The sequence below is a fragment of the Stenella coeruleoalba genome (genome assembly GCF_951394435.1).
Source record: "Stenella coeruleoalba genome assembly, chromosome: 1".
Taxonomy (NCBI): domain Eukaryota; kingdom Metazoa; phylum Chordata; class Mammalia; order Artiodactyla; family Delphinidae; genus Stenella; species Stenella coeruleoalba.
Window position 1 is genome coordinate 89,336,271 of NC_137169.1, and position 16,645 is coordinate 89,352,915.

Sequence of the window (16,645 nt, forward strand, 5' to 3'; positions counted from 1 at the left end):
CTTAGAGCTTGTGCCTACCTGACTCCACACTTAACTCTTCTGAAGTTACCTTGGGATGAAGTTCATGAAACCCTGTTGCTCCAGCTCTGATTAATCGAAGACTAGAAACTGAAGACCTAACATGCACATAAAATGTATTCTGCAGATGAATGGAAAACACACAGCCAATCACACAAACCTTACAGTTTCCCAAACTTTTTAGAGTTGTTATAATTACTTTGCTGTTCATTAATGAATTAATTAACATATAAAAACAAAACTAGAACTCTTACTATGGTCTTCTATATCCACGTAGGTGACAGGAGCCTGATTTTAAAAATTTCAATACTAAGTCAATACTGACTAAAATCGGAGTGATGCTTGAAAATAAATGAGAATGGCTAATGTCTAAGCAAGATAAGTGATGTCTGAATGAGTGCACTTACTTTGAGGTGTCAGTAAATATTTAACTTAGGAATCTAATCCAATCTATTTTCATTATCCCTCCATTCTTAGTCTTGGAATAATTCTCTTATACTGGGTTACATATGGAAATAATGTGGTGAAATTTAGGAGCTGACGATACCGCCTAGCAAGAGAGTGAAGGGGAGAGCCCTGAGAATCACCAACGCTTAGCATGAGAAAGCGAGAAGGACGATCCCACTAAGTACACAAGCAAAGAATGGCCTGAGAAATGGAAGAAAACTCAGGAATATGTGGCTTCACAGAACCAGGAGAGGAGGACCAAGAGGACAGACCAAACTTATTAGATTTATCTAACATGTATCCGTGAGAGTTATTTTAATGATGTGGTTGGGGCAGAGCCACTTTGCAGTGAAGGGAGGATGGAGCAGAACTGAGGGAGTCAAGCCAGAGGGTGCAGATGGCTATTGAGAGGTCTGCCTTCTTTACTACATTGTGTGCTCCTCCTGAGCAGGGACCTCACTTGATTCTTCTCCACAGCCTCCACATCCAAATTAGGCCCTGGCACAAAGAAGGTCTGAGGGCCACTTGGGAGGAAAGCTTCTTTTCCATACCTAGTGTTTCCTTCCACAGAGGAAGACATCAAATATTGTAACACCCCTGGCCTGTGTCTGTCCTTTTAAAAGCTTCCATTCCTTAGGAGCGGAGGGGGTTTGGGAGAAGAACTGGGTCATGTGCAGCTTAGATCCTTTCTCCTCTCTTCTCTCTCCTCTCCTCCTTCCCCTGCCCCTCTTTCCTCTCTCTCCCAACTCCCCCACCTCTCTCCCTGTTTCTCTTCCCTTTTCTATGCTCTAAGTTTTATGGGCTGCTAGTTTGAGGAATGCAGGAGGCTACCCTGATCCAGCTCTATCTGGCAAGTGACAGTATTTCTAGGAGAATTTATAACTTCAGAAGGTCATACAAATTTTTGTCTTCATCTACTGAAAATAAGAGACAATCTGTAACAATTTCCTAAAAGCTTTTGTAAAAAGTTGATCAAGATTTCCTATACTTGAAATTTTCAAGAATGCTTTTTTGAAAAAGCATTATGGTGAAGTTTGTTATTTTGAAGTTTAATGAGAATATTTGGAATGTCTCATTTTTCTCTCATATTCATACCACCTATATTCTTTACTTTGTATGATTTAAGGGATTTATTATGGTTACACCAGTGCATGATTGTAGAGAATTTTTTCCTTCGAGAAAATTTTGAGGGAGCAAGCAGATAGTCCACTTTGAATTTTTCCTCAAAAGATGTGAATAATTCTCTAATAGGAATTTTTCTTGAAGTTCTTAGAACATAAATTGAATTAAACAACTAAATATCAAATTCAGTTATGTTATTTTGTGTTAAAAATACTAGCACAACAAACAAGTTTACAAATATTAACATTAGATATAATGTAATCTTCATTTTTCTGCTTTGTATTATTTAAATTTTCATACATACTTTTGGGCTCAAAAGAATATAATAACTTTTAAAGTTGTTTAACTAGTGAATTCAATATTTGTATTAACTGTCAATCTATTTCACATTTTAACTATTGTTTTATACATAACATTAACAGCTTTCATAGTCAGTTGATTATTGGAGCAGATCTCTCATCCAAACATAAATATGACCATATTTCAACTGACTGATTGAATTTTAAAAATTTGAGGCTTATAAGGAAACATTTTACTTCAAGTTACATCCAGAATGCTTCTTATTGAAAAGTGAATGTGAAAATATGATGGACAAGTCCAAATAAGACGGACACTTTATATTAGCAAAATTATGTTGATTAGTTATGATGGAACCCTATGTGATCCCCAATCATGCATAAACATGATTTGTGTTTTTTCTTTTTTCTTTTTCCTTAATTATACTGGGGGTGTAGGAGGTTATCAATTTTGTTGATCTTTTCAAATAACAAAGTTTTGACTATGCTAATTTTCTCTATTGTTTGCCTATTTTCTGATTCATCGTTTTCTGCTTACTTTGGGTTTTCTTTGCACTTCTTTTTCCAGTTTTTAAGGTGGAACTTAAGGTCATTGATTTTGCACCTTTTACTTTTCTATTATAAGCATTAAAAACTACATTTCTTTGTAAGTACTTCTCTAGCTCTACCCTTAAATCTTAATATTAATTAAATAAACATTATTATTTAATATGAAAGCTATATTGTTTTCCTTTCAAATTTTGTTTTTTTTCTAGATGTCTTATTGTTACTTATTCCTAATTTGATTCTATTTTGGTCAGAGAACACATGCTGTGTGATTTCAGTTCTTTTAAGTTTACTGACACCTGTTTTTGCCCCAGAAATGTTTCTATCTTGTTGAACATACTATGTGAACTTAAAAAGAAAATGTATTCTGCACTTGTTGGTTGTAATGTTTTATAAAAGTCAATTAGATTAAGATGGTTGACAGTGTTGTTCAGAACTTCTACGTCTTTGCTGATTTTTAAAATTGGTTCTATCAGTTGGTGAGAGAGGGGTGTTAAAACCGCCAACTATGTAGCTTTATCTATTTCTGTTTTTAATTCTGTCCATCTTTACTTCATGTACCGTGAAACTCTCTTATTAGGTACACACACATTTATGATTGTTAGGTTTTGATATGAATGACCCTTTGTCATTATTATATCATTTTGAATATCTTCTCTCCTTTGGTGCTCTTTGTCTTAAGGGTTACTGTTTCTGATATTAATGTATTATATCATGTATAAAATTCATATATAACATATTATATATTAACTAACTATATAATTAACATAATATATTATGAAATATATAACTAACAGAGCAAAAAAACAGAACAAAACAAAGCAGATTTCTATACACTTCTCAGACCTACTGAATCAGTTTATGGAGTTAGTTTCATGAATCTGTATTTAAAAAAATAAAACCTCCCTGATGATCATGATTCAACATTCAAGACAGGTATTTGATTGCTAAGGTAAATTTTTAAAAAATTGTTGGTGAATTTAAAATATAAATCCTAGGGCTTCCCTGGTGGCGCAGTGGTTGAGAGTCTGCCTGCCGATGCAGGGGAAATGGGTTTGTGCTCCGGTCCGGGAAGATCCCACATGCCGTGGAGCAGCTGGACCCATGAGCCATGGCCGCTGAGCCTACGCATCCGGAGCCTGTGCTCCACAACGGGAGAGGCCACAGCAGTGAGAGGCCCACACACCGCAAAAATAAAATAAAATAAAATAAAATAAAATAAAATAAAATATAAATCCTAAAATTTTAATTCTACAGTCAGAAGAAAAGTTGAAAAAAATAGAAATCTTTGAGTCATTTTGAGTGAGAAAACTATGCAGCATGCAATTTAAAATAATTTATCTTTTATCTCCAAATTATCTCAGAGTTAGGAAATAAGAGTGATGCAGGTTTCCAAGCAGAGTTCCTTGGAAACATTTTATAAGCTTAAAGAAAGTTCAGATTTTTTAAGAACCCTGGGTTATTTACAATAATAATGATTTGCTCAGTTCTTAATCTTATACTTTGTTAATCACATATTTATTAGTGATGTAGAATATCACTCTTCTAAATTGTGGAACATTCTATGTGACAGAAACTCTGAAGTTTCAGATGGAGATGATTGAAAACAATCTTCCTGAATTTAGTTTATTTGAGCCTAAGTTTTTCCTAAGGTTTTCTTTCCTCTAGGATTCTTATTTAGGATTAATGGAAAACTGTATTGTTATCAATCCAGTTTGAAAATAGGAGCAGTTCTGGAAGTCAAGATTAATAAGCTTTTTATACACACAGGTGCACATTTGCATGTGTGCCCGCACACAGTCTGCTTACATTTGCAGGCCTTATAAAATGTGGACAATCTCCTCTATTAGTTTCTATGTGGGAATCTAAATAAAAGATGGTAATTAAGAGAAGTTATTGTAGAGTCAATGTTGAGGCATCTGTGTTGTTTTCAGTTTGCTACTTTTCTGTTCACACAAGGTGCAGAGAAAAGGCCTAGAGATATCTAAAACAATAATTAGTTGCCAGAAAAGACCACAGTGTGGAAGATGCACGTCTTGAGGCAGTTGGCCTGCAGTTTCTCAGTTCCCATTCTGACTGCAGTACTATGGGAGACTCAAAAGCAGTCATATCTGACATCCTTCAGTCTGCAAATCACTTAAGAAACTGCAAGTGGAAGATATATAACAGTGAAACATAGTGCTTGGAGCCGGCCACGGTTCAAGCTCTTGAATAGGCACAGCATAAAGCAGCTTTAAAAATACTGCACTACTTCATAGCTCTTTATTGATTTACAGAGTGGTATTTCCTTCAAATTTTTGCTCGTTAGCATCTCCTGTTTGTTTGTTTTTGTGTTTGTAGTAGCTTGGCATGATGAGAGCCTGTATCTGGTCTGGGGAACAGTTTTACTTTATGATTTTCTGGATTCACAACATAGAGAACAGAGGCAACTGGCAATAGTTCATGCCAAAATAAAATACTCCCCTGAAATGTATGACCGATGCCAAAACATGTTTTTCGTTATCTTTGCTTTTTCTTTCTTTTTTTAGGTTCAGTTATAAACTGAACCACCTAGGTGTAGGTTACAAACTGCTGGAGAGCTATAGTCACCTAAAATAACCTCATAAGTTCCAAGAACTCAGAGATGTTGCTTGAAGAGTACAGTTCTAATGAGTGTGACTTTGCAACCTAACAGGATAGGGTAGGAATTGGATTTTCCATTTCCTGAAGGCAAAGTTGGCTTTTTATGTAGGCAGAGTATGCAGCTGCTTTTATATAGAGATTTGAGAAGTACTAAAATCTTTCTTCTATTACTGAAGCTGAAGTACATATTTCATCTATCTGAATATTCACAGTTATAGAAGGAAAGAATCCTGGAAGTTTTGTAATCGTACTTTCAAGTTTTAGAATCAGAAAACTGAGATCCAAAGAGGTCAAGTAGTTTGTCCAATCTTGACTTTTTCCCAAAAGTTTAAAAAGTTACATAAAATAAATATAACAGGGAATCTATAAAACCTGGGGCAAAAATAAAAAACACAGGAAAAATGTTAATGTGCACACTGTAGTTGACTATTTAAGTATTTTCTATGTAACCCAAAATGTCTTGGAATTTTTTTAACAGTTTATGCAAAGAGGAAAATTGAATCAGAGGATTCACAGCAATTATAAGACAAAAATAATTTATTTTGCAAAAGTACAATTAGCAGCTAAGGTTAATATTCTGATCGGATAGGAATATCAGATATAGAAGTATATCACAAAAAGGAATGCTTGTGATGTAATAAACTAACTCCTTTATAAATCATGGAAATATATATAACTATGAATTTCAGAGACTGTTTCTTATAATTGCCTTCAATATGGATTAATGGCTATACACCAAAATACAATTAAGTGAAAGCAATTCTGTTGGGGACCAGGATGATTGTAACCTGCTCTCAATCTGGATTGAGGAAACACAATAAGACATATGCTTAGCACAGCTGAAGATGACTTTCACTAAAATCAATAAAATATTAACAGTGATTGGCATGTTTGACAAGCTGTGACCTTCTCACATCCTGATGTAAGTCAAATGCTTCACTGAAAATGACCAGTTTTAAAATGCATTTCTAACAGTTGTGTGCTTTGTGTACCAAATAAATAAATAAATAAATAAATAAATAAATAATCATAGGAATTCAACTATTAGAGCAAAAAGCTCAAGAGAAAATGAAGATACAACATTTTAATTGGCCAAGAATCTAGGGATTAGATTTTACGATGAAACCAGTGAAGAATTAGACATTGAAAATCCAATATGTTCCCACATATGTTCTGAGTTTTTTGCACTTTCATTTAATGCCATAGGAGTGAAGCAGATGAAAACTTCCAGTAAATTTCATTTTAGAAAAGTTTGAAAACTGTCTCTTAAACAGATTAGCCTATAATCAGCTCATATAGAAATCTCTAAACTTAATTTTTCTTTACTCTCAGCAATATAAAACAAAGTGAAAACTCACACCACTGCATTCCTCTATTATATCCATGGCTATGCACTTTTTCTTGCTAGAAGTCAAGTTCGTTTCTTGTTTTGTGTTTTTTGTTTGTTTGTTTTATCTTGCTCAAAGTAGCTCAGTGACCAATTCAGTGGGTACTTGATGGCCTAGAGCAGGTGCTAATGCTGTATGATGCAGTTTCCCTAACCTCCCATACATAATCCATCAAGAAGTCGTATTGGTGCTGTCTCAAATGACTTCCCAAATCTGATTACTTCTCAACATTTCTACTGCTCTGGTGAAGTCCACATCATCTCTCACTTTTACTACATCAGAAGTCTCCTAACTGATCTTTCAACTGCCATACTTTTCCCCATCCCCAAACCCCAAGGCCATTCTCCAATCAGTAGCTGCACAATGTAAATCTGGGAAGTAAGAAAGTTGATCAATATAAGCATGCAGTCCATGCACTTGACAATTACATTCATCCTTCTCTACTCAATGGACAAATCACTGATAAGTGAACCTAAAATTAGCAAATTTGGTGGGACAGTTAATTCTGTATCTTTATATTTCTGGCCACCTCATCTGGTTATAGACAATATTATGAATGAAAAGTAAAAATAAAACTTTTTCAACATTGGCTCATATCAGAGTTCAAGACCAACATGACCTGTGTTGATTTTTACTAGGACTGAACACTTGCCAATATTGTAGTTGACTCCTGGTCTCCTTCCCAATGATCTTTCACTCCATTTTCTGAGGGAGGTTCTTGGGTCATAGAATATGTAGCCTGGCAAGTTTCTGATGCTGATTTACTCAGCTCCAAGATTTGTAAACCACTTAGGAAAGCTATGCTCCTTATTAGAATCCATCTTTAAATAACTCGTTTGTCAAACTGAAAATAGAATATTAATTACTTCTCTGCATAGCTTATTTCTAATAAAGCATTTGTCAACAACCTGGCATTTACCTTAGAAAAAAATAGGATATTTGCTTAGCACTTAAAATTTACATGTGTGAAGGTGTCAGGGTATAATAAATGTTCATTAGCTCTAACTACAGTCTTCCACAGAGATATAGAAAATTTATAAAAAAGTATTATACTTATTTTTTTAGCACTTTCTTAAATGCGTTATGTTACAGACTAATAAATTATCAGTAAATGATGCTATTAGTTAGACTAAAATGCAGTTTTAAATACAGCTCTAGCTCAGTGCTGATGGGGAAGAAATCCTGAAGAAAGATCCTAGGTGGTTGTTTCAGACATTCTGCTTTCATGAGTAAGTTCCTAGGAAATTAAAGAAGTCTACCAGAATGACTCCAAGAAAATCAGGATATCCCCTTGACAAAACTGTGAAGTCACTGAGGTACCTCTAGCCTTTTTTACCGTGTCATTTTCTCCCTTCCACAGCATTCGCAATAATTGGTTTCAGAAATTTGTGTCTTCTCCCTCTGTCTCCAGTATATTTCCTCCTATCCATCAATAAACCCCCAGAAACAACTCTCTGTTAATCTCTGCTCCTTATTTTGCAAAGTAATTAAAAGCAGAGGTTTGAAAACTGGACTGTCTGGATTCAAATCCCAGATCCACCACTTACAGTGTGCTTGTAACTTATACCATCTATGCCTGTTTCCTTGTGTGTAAAATGAGAAGATAGTAGTTTCTATGTCAAAGGTTTGTGCTCTTGTTTTAAAATGAGTTAAAATATGGAAAGCACAAAAGTCTTTGCCACATAGTAGGTTCTCAATAAATATTAGCTCTTTCAAGGTATTTGACCTTTATCGCTAATTACAGAAGGGATAATTTTGTTTCTTGTTAAAGAAATTTCAGACATCTATATTCAGTAGGAGTAGAGCAGGTAATCTTTTGTACTGAGACCTTTTCATATTGGTCCTAAAATCATAGGAATTAGTCAATTCTTACCCTGGAGGTCAGGCGAGCTTGCTTCAAAATTTCAAGGATTAACTGATTACTGCAGCCCAAACTGTCAAGCCCCCAGGAATTTATAGGATGCGGCTGGAATTTTTGAGTGGGCAATGCTTTAGCAGCTATATATTTCTTTTTCTTTCTTTTTTTTTTTTTGCAATTTAAAAAAATTAATATATTTACTTTTGGCTGCATTGGGCCTTCATTGCTGTGCGCGGGCTTTCTCTAGTTGCGGCGAGCGGGGGCTACTCTTCCTTGTCGTGTGCGGGCTTCTCATTGCTGTTGGTTCTCTTGTTGCGGACAGAGCATGGGTTCTAGGCACGCAGGCTTCCGTAGTTGTGGCTCGCGGGCTCTAGAGCTCAGGCTCAGTAGTTGTGGTGCATGGGCTTAGTTGCTCCGCGGCATGTGGGATCTTCCCAGACCAGGGCTCGAACCCATGTCCCTGCATTGGCAGGTGGATTCTTAACCACTGTGCCACCAGGGAAGTCCGCAGCTATATATTTCTTATTTAGCAAATGGGATGCACTAAAGCGCCACCAGATTTCAAAGATATCCTCTATAAGATGATTTAAGAAAAAAAGAGATTGAGCTGAGAGTGAAGGTTGTTGTGATATATCTTTTTTAAGACTTTTTCTTCTTTTTGGCTGTGTTGGGTCTTCATTGCTGCGTGCGGGCTTTCTCTAGTTGCAGCGAGCCGGAGCTACTCTTCATTGAGGTGCGTGGGCTTCTCATTGCGGTGGTGTCTCTTGTTGCGGAGCACGGGCTCTAGGTGCGTGGGCTTCAGTAGTTGTGGCATACAGGCTCAGTAGTTGTGGTGCACGGGCTTAGTTGCTCCACGGCATGTGGGATCTTCCCAGACCAGGGATCGAACCCGTGTCTCCTGCATTGGCAGGTGGATTTTTAACCACTGTGCAACCAGCGAAATCCCTTTTTTCTTTAAGACTTTTAAAGTCCTTATAAATTGAGTGACGTGTATTGTCAATCTCACTCAACTGGAGTCATTAAATGATATTTTATTGTGCAATACCATGCATATTTTTCCCCCATGAGATATGGAGGAGAGCAGAAAACAATATAACATCTTTGAGCTATATTCATCAATATGCATGGAAATTCTTTATGGAACACAATCCTATAAGCCAGGCTTCATTCTAAGCATTTTCATATTTCCTCATTTGGTCCTCACAACCAGTCTATGAAGCAGAATTAATTCTTCCAGTTTCACTGTGAAAAACTGAGATGGCAGAGGTTAAATGGTAGGACCATGACCACCCACTCTGTCTAGTGGCAGAGCCAGGATTCACACCAGTCCTCTCTATGTCTAATTAAAATCTGTGCTCTTCATTGCTGCATTTCATCATAGACCACAAGCATATTTGGTAGTAATGAAAGACTTCCTCTGACAGCAAATATACAAGGTTTACCATTCTTGGGAGTTTCGCAAAGTTCTGGTATTGATTTTATGACTGGTTGAATCAGAACTGCTAGATTAATGTCTGTTCTGTGCTTCAATGAAGAAATGGGTCTTCGGTTCAGAGACTGCTCACTGTGTCCAGTCTATTTCACAGTGCAACACTTAAGGATCAAGAGAACAAGGGACAAGAGATTTGAAAGATGACTCGAAGTCTTTTGGAAAACTTTTCAACACAAATGATTTCAGAAATCTTTGTAAGTCTGCTGAAACCAGCATAGAAAAAATTTTGGATCTTTTCGTAGAGAAAGCAAAGATTCTTCACTCATTGCTTGCTTTATTTGGACCAGTGTCCTGTGTACAAATACAAATCATAAAGCCCATTTGTTTCTGAATCTACTGGAAGGATGGAAAATGCATAAATAATTTAATTTTTAGTAAGTATATTTATAAGTACTTATACTAAGTATTAGAGTAACAAAACTCAGGAATTACTGAATGGAAATAAAAATAAGAGTCTTCTAGATTTCTGAGCAGTGAGGGGTGTAAGCAAAATCCCACTTCCTTATTACGGTACTAAAGTATATAAATGCTAAGTCATTTCTGAAAAGATTAAATGAGTTAATATATGTACAGCAGTTAGAAAAGGGCTTTGCCTAAAGTAAAAACATCACTATTCCTATTCTACTGTATCTCTAGGAGAATAAAGGTGGAAAGATATACATATACCTGTAGTACACATATAAAGCTATATATATATATATATATATATTTCATATTGCTGAATGACTTATAAAGATTATAAAAATTTATCAGTTAACTTGGTTTGATGATAAAGGAATTCCAACATTTATTTTAAAATACTAAAAGTTTTTATATTCACTTTGAGGTTTTTAATCTCATTGGTTAATTGTAAAAAAAGGTAAGTTTATTATAATTTTTGCTATATCTACATACAGTATAACCTCAAATGATAAGAAAATGAAAATCTTACATTTTCTACTAAGCACTAGTAATAACTAATTTGGATTCCAAAAATTATAATGCACAAAGTATATGTTTAATAATGATATTTCTTTATCATTTGAAAGACTAACGCTATTTTATTTCCTCAGAGTATTAATATGTTTGTGGGGTCAAAACATATGGATAAAAAATTCTTACACATGAAAAATAAATGTCTTCTTTCCTCCCTAATATACAAATTTTACTTACCTGAAATCCAAAAGATTTGAAAGGTCAAAAATTCCTAATTTTCTCCTCCACTTTATACCTTCACAGATGAAAGAACTAAGGTCTGGAGAAGTAAATTGGTAAGTTCTTGGTGAAATGGTGGAGAATAGAGGTTACCAGAACTCAAGTTTCTAGCTTTCTAATGGTCTTTATGAGAAAAACAGATGGAACATACATAGTGGATTTAAAGAAGCTTCAAAATGAAGTATCTTCCAAAGTATGTCACAGGGTTAATTTAGATTTAACCTAATCCCTTCTAACTTTAAAATTTACTTTAAAAGAAAATAGATGTTCATCACACAGATCCCAAGAGATTATAAGCTGTAAAATGCTTTAAATTATTGAAGAAAGATTACATTATGTTTAGAATAACCTTAATGTTAAACAGTATTTACTTATTTCCATTTTATTGTACCCTTTTTCTTCTCTAAAAGGGTTTGAGATATCTTGCAATATAACGGTAAGGTTGATAAAATAGGAATAAATGAAAATCAGAAAAGGGTATAATGAAGGAAGTTCATATGTTCAATTGTATGTGTTAACATAGATCTTGTATTGGAGATTTGGCTCTGAGCTTCCAAGTGGTCAGTGCAAAGCAGTTATACCACTCTTATCAAAAGGAGGAAGTTTACTGATTCTAAAATGCAACCAAACTTTCTTTGATACTGAATTCTTTTTTTTTATAAAGTGAATGAGTTTTAAAAAAAATTTTTATTTATTTTATTTTTGGCTGCACTGGGTCTTTGTTGCTGCACGTGGGCTTTTCTCTAGTTGAGGTGAGTGGGGGTTACTCCTCATTGTGGTACGCAGGCTTATTGTGGTGGCTTCTCTTGCTGTGGAGCACGGGCTCTAGCTGCGCGGGCTCAGTAACTGTGGCTCACGGGCTCTAGAGCGCAAGCTCAGTAGTTGTGGCCCACGGGCTTAGTTGCTCCGCGGCATGTGGGATCTCCCTGGACTAGGACTTGAACCTGTGTCCCCTGCATTGGCAGGCGGATTCTTAACCACTGCACCACCAGGGAAGCCCTTTAATACTGAGTTCTTAAAGGAATTCCTAACATGAACTTTTATATAAACGACTCTAAATGACATTATGGACATTGTCCTTAGAATATATTTCAATAACTACATTAGGAGATTTCAGATTGTATATAGTGTTGAATATATCTTGTTAGGCTTGAATTCTCTGAGAATGTTTAATTGAAACCCAGTTAAAATCAGAGTACCACTACCTGTTGTTTCAGAATAAGTAAAAATTTGATATATAATGCTCACATTAAAATGTCTTTAGAGTTTCAAAGGCTCTTTGTACAGTGGATATTTTCCCCTACTTTGAATGGTCTGATTTAAATTATGGGATTCTTTTTCTGTTTTTTAAAAAAGTTTATTGAGGTATAAGTGATATAGGAAGAACTGCATATGTTTAATATACACAATTTGATGAGTTTGGACATATGCAAACACCTGTATTACTGTTACCACCATCAAGGTAATGGACATAACCAACACCTCTCAAAGTTTCCTTGTATCCTTTGGTTTTTGTTTTGTTTTGTTTTTGTGGCAAGAACACTTAACATGAGATCTACTCTCTTAACAAACTTTGAAATGTGTACCATATTGTTAACTACAGTCACCATGTTGTACAGCAGGTCTCTAGAATTTATTCATCTAGCGTAACTGAAACTTTATTCCCATTGAACAAAAACGGGGAAATGGGCTTAATTCTTTACTTGTTGTTTGTGGTGATTTTAAAAGATATCTGCAAATTCCTTGACATTCGTTTCATGGAGAAGTAGGACTGGCCTTAGTTACTCATTCACAACTAATAGAGTTCAGTGGAAGTGATGCCGTGTGATTTAGGAAGCCAGATCATAAAAGGTGTTGGAGCTTTGGTCATGCCCGCATGTAAGAGCTCTGAGTACACTGAGATTGCCTTGTTGTGAGGAAGCCCATGCCAAAAGGAGAGGCTGTGTGTGGTGCTCCTGTCAATTACCCCACCCCAAGACTCAGATATTTGAGTGAAGATACCACTAAATGACTCCTGCCCCAGACTCTCTAGTCATACATAGTAATTCAGCTGATGCCCCTGATATCATGGAGCAGAGAAAAGCCAGCCACACTGTATCTTTCCCAAATTTCTGACTCACAGAATCTTTGTTGATTTAAGTAAAAATTGTTGTTTTAAGCTACTAAGGAATTTTTAAGCTACTAAGGAATTGTGGTTTTTTAAGCTACTAAGGTTTTTAAGCTACTAAGGAATTTTTTACACAGCAATAGTAACTGGTAGACTATTAAAATGAATTCTGCATTCAGCAAGGGAAATATTTGATGTGAAAATTCAAACTAAGATTTCTAAGAAAACGTAAGGGGACCTGAGATTAGCTAGTTTCGCTTTTGTAAATCCGACTGGTGATTTAGGAAATTTGTTAACATTTCTGAAGTAAAAGAAATGAAAACAGATGTAGAGATGGTAAAGTACTTTTTCTGCATAGAGTAGAATAAAAGGATCTGATATTACAGAAGGGGGTGGTCAGATGAGGATTACAGTGCAATTTCCATAGAGTGAAGACTCTTAATTAGACCCTGACGGATTAATAAAAGTGGTTCAGTGATCTTTCCTTTATTATTTTATATCTGTAGATCTACAGGGCTGAAGTCCACTGCATTCTTTTTAGCCATGGTGTTCTTAGTTCCATTTCACTCTTTCACTCCAGTTATGCACTATGGAAGGAGCACCACTTAGTGCATTGTGATTATCAAACTATAACAGATTGTTGTACAGACCACTTGCTGCCATCTGGTGTGCCCGTTTTCACAAATGAGTCTCTTCTGGATCAACAAAAATATCTTCCCACTTGTAGCCAAAGGAAACATTTTCTTTTTCTTTTCAACTAATGACTCTACAATATAGTCTTAACTATGATTTCCAAAGAGGAAAGCAAGAAATGACAGAAGTTTCAGGAAATATACCTGTGAAATATCTATCTCCCTATCTATCTCTCATCTATCTATCAGCTATACACAATCTGGATCTATCTAGGTATTGATATGCAATCCAGAAGAGTTAATTAACTATGTGCAACATGATGGTAGAGTGTCTCTTTTCTACCTGTCAGCTTTGAACACGTTCTACTGTTGGACTAAAAAAATAAACTATTTCATGATAGCAGAGAGTCCTTATTTCCTATGGCTCTCCTACATAACTAAAAGCACAAAATCTCTGAAGAAAAACTGTAAGGAACTTTAGAAATAGTTTATTGCAATCTCTAGTTTTACCTTTATAAAGGAGTACTCTCCAACCTTCCCCTCTGCTCAGCCCATTCTAGAATCACATCAAATTTACACCATAGTCTGAAATTTCCAACTCCTCTTATAATTCTGATTTCTGTATGCTGTATTTGTATTAGAAATCCTCCTTTCCTGGTTCCCTTATAAAACTTCCTCCTTCAAATCCTAAGTAAAATGTCATGTCCTCTGTGAAGGCTTTTCTAACATCCAAAGTTAGTTGTCACATACACAGCACTTTGCCCCTCTTCTAAAGGACTTATAGCATTGAACTGCAATTGTTTACTTACAAGTTTCCTGCAACTGAGCAGCCTAACTGTAGGAAATGTGTCTTAGTTTCCTTTGTATTTGCAGTGATCAATCAATTTGGTTGTAGAAAATACTGTGTTGATAGGTGGCACTAATGTTTTAGGGTTTCGCTTTTAGCTGGGCTTTTTAGAACAGCTCAGCAGTCCTTTATTCATTCCTACTTATGCTAGGATTTATTGATGCTAGGATTCTCAACTTCCTAGGCCCTTCTGATTTCCTCCTGTCCTCTTCACTCCCAGCTGATTACTCATTGCCATCTTCCTAAGAAAATACAGTGGAATTCACTGAATTCACTTCTTCACTCCTTATTTAGAATTCATTCTGGCTTTGTTTATTTGTTCCTTCATGCTGCTTCATTCCAAAGCCAAGTCTTTTACTTTGCACCATCTGACATTCTCACAACTACTTTCACAGATCACTCAGTCACCCCTTTCATCTGTTTTTCTTTCCCTTTCCATCCTCAATACTTCCTTTCCTCATCCCCAAAACAAAAGAAAAACATATCTTCGGAATAAAAATCAAATGAAAACCCAAAACCATTCCTTTAACTGAAGATCACCTTCTGATTTCTTCCCTATATCCTTCCTTCTTTTCTGCACTGTTTCCCCCAAAACACAGCCTGTACATTTTTTCTTCACTTTGTCAAATTCCCCATTTTCTTCTGAACCTATTGAATCTGGCTTCTGTCTCTCTCATTCCCATGAAACTCTCTGATTAGGTCAACAATAATCTTCTTATATGCAGCACGCATACCAAATGATTTTTGATTCTGGTGACCTTGGACTTCTTGCCTTAATTGCTACCAGTGCTCATTTCTGCTCATCTCTGAATGAATAATCAGAAAGAGAGGCAGTTGCCTCTATTTTTGTGATCTTCTCTGCCTGTTCCCTGATGCTACAGCACCGAGGACTCTGTCCTCCTTACTCTTTCTCATCTACTTTTAGGGCTTCTGTTTATCATCTGTCTGATAGTGGCTCCCAAACTGGACTCTCTGGCCCAGACTTTTCTTTTTAGTCCTAGACATACGTTTCTATTACTTTACTTAAGTTCTATAATCAAAAATATACCTTTATTTTTCTGTAACCAAACAACATCTAGTAGCAGAAGATTTTAGATTAGTTTTAGTTGATTCACTGTCTCCTTCTCTCCTACTTCTCTTTGAGATTGCATTTAAGTTTCAGGGGCCATGAAAAATCATGGTGGGTGGGAGGAAGGTGGTAGGGCTCTATCTGATCTATGCCTATTCTTACTGATGTCTGCTTTGCAGCCTCACTAATGTTGGTTCCGGTTATCAGAGTCTGACCTACTGGGCATCTGTTGAGACAGCTGTATTCCTATTTGGTCTCAGTACTCATCTGGCAGATCACTCTTTAGTCATTTATAACATGACTCTTGGCGCTTTGTCATTTACCCAGTGTAGACATGAAAATTTTCTGATGCTCTTTCATGCCAATCTGGAGACGTGGGAGACTGATGCCTTCATTTGTATTCTGCTAATGCTAACCCAAACTGGCATAGGTCTTCAGGTTTTCACTGCCCTTAAATCCCTAATCTGGGTGATTTATTGTCATTATTTCCCCACTCTTCCCTCAGTGGTTTTAATCTAGGGTAGAGACAGGGAGACTACTTCTCAGAGTCCCATATAGGTATATAAAAATTAGTCTCTTCTCTGACTCTTCTTCACCAGCCCAAGAAAATTTCACCTCCTCTCTGGTAGGTAGAAAGGATAGACTCTGGCTGAGCTCAGATTTTTCTGTGCTTACTCTTTAAGGCTTTAACTTTATGCCCTTCGTATGGCTTTTGATCCTGAAAATTCAGAACGATCTCACACTTTAAAAGCGTTCCCATCAACAACTTTATAGGTACTGTGTATTTCAAAATTCTATTTCGGAATGAAAAGCTAACTCTCTATTTCTTTTCCTTTGCATTTTTTCTGTACCAACCCAGCTCTGAGTGGAGTAGTGTGGAATATCCTCCCTGGAGCCTGAATGCAGGAGAGAAGCATGATTATTGTTTCAAAGTATTATCCCACCCCAATTACATGCTTTTTTTTTTTTTTGCGGTACGCGGACCTCTCACTGTTGTGGCCTCTCCC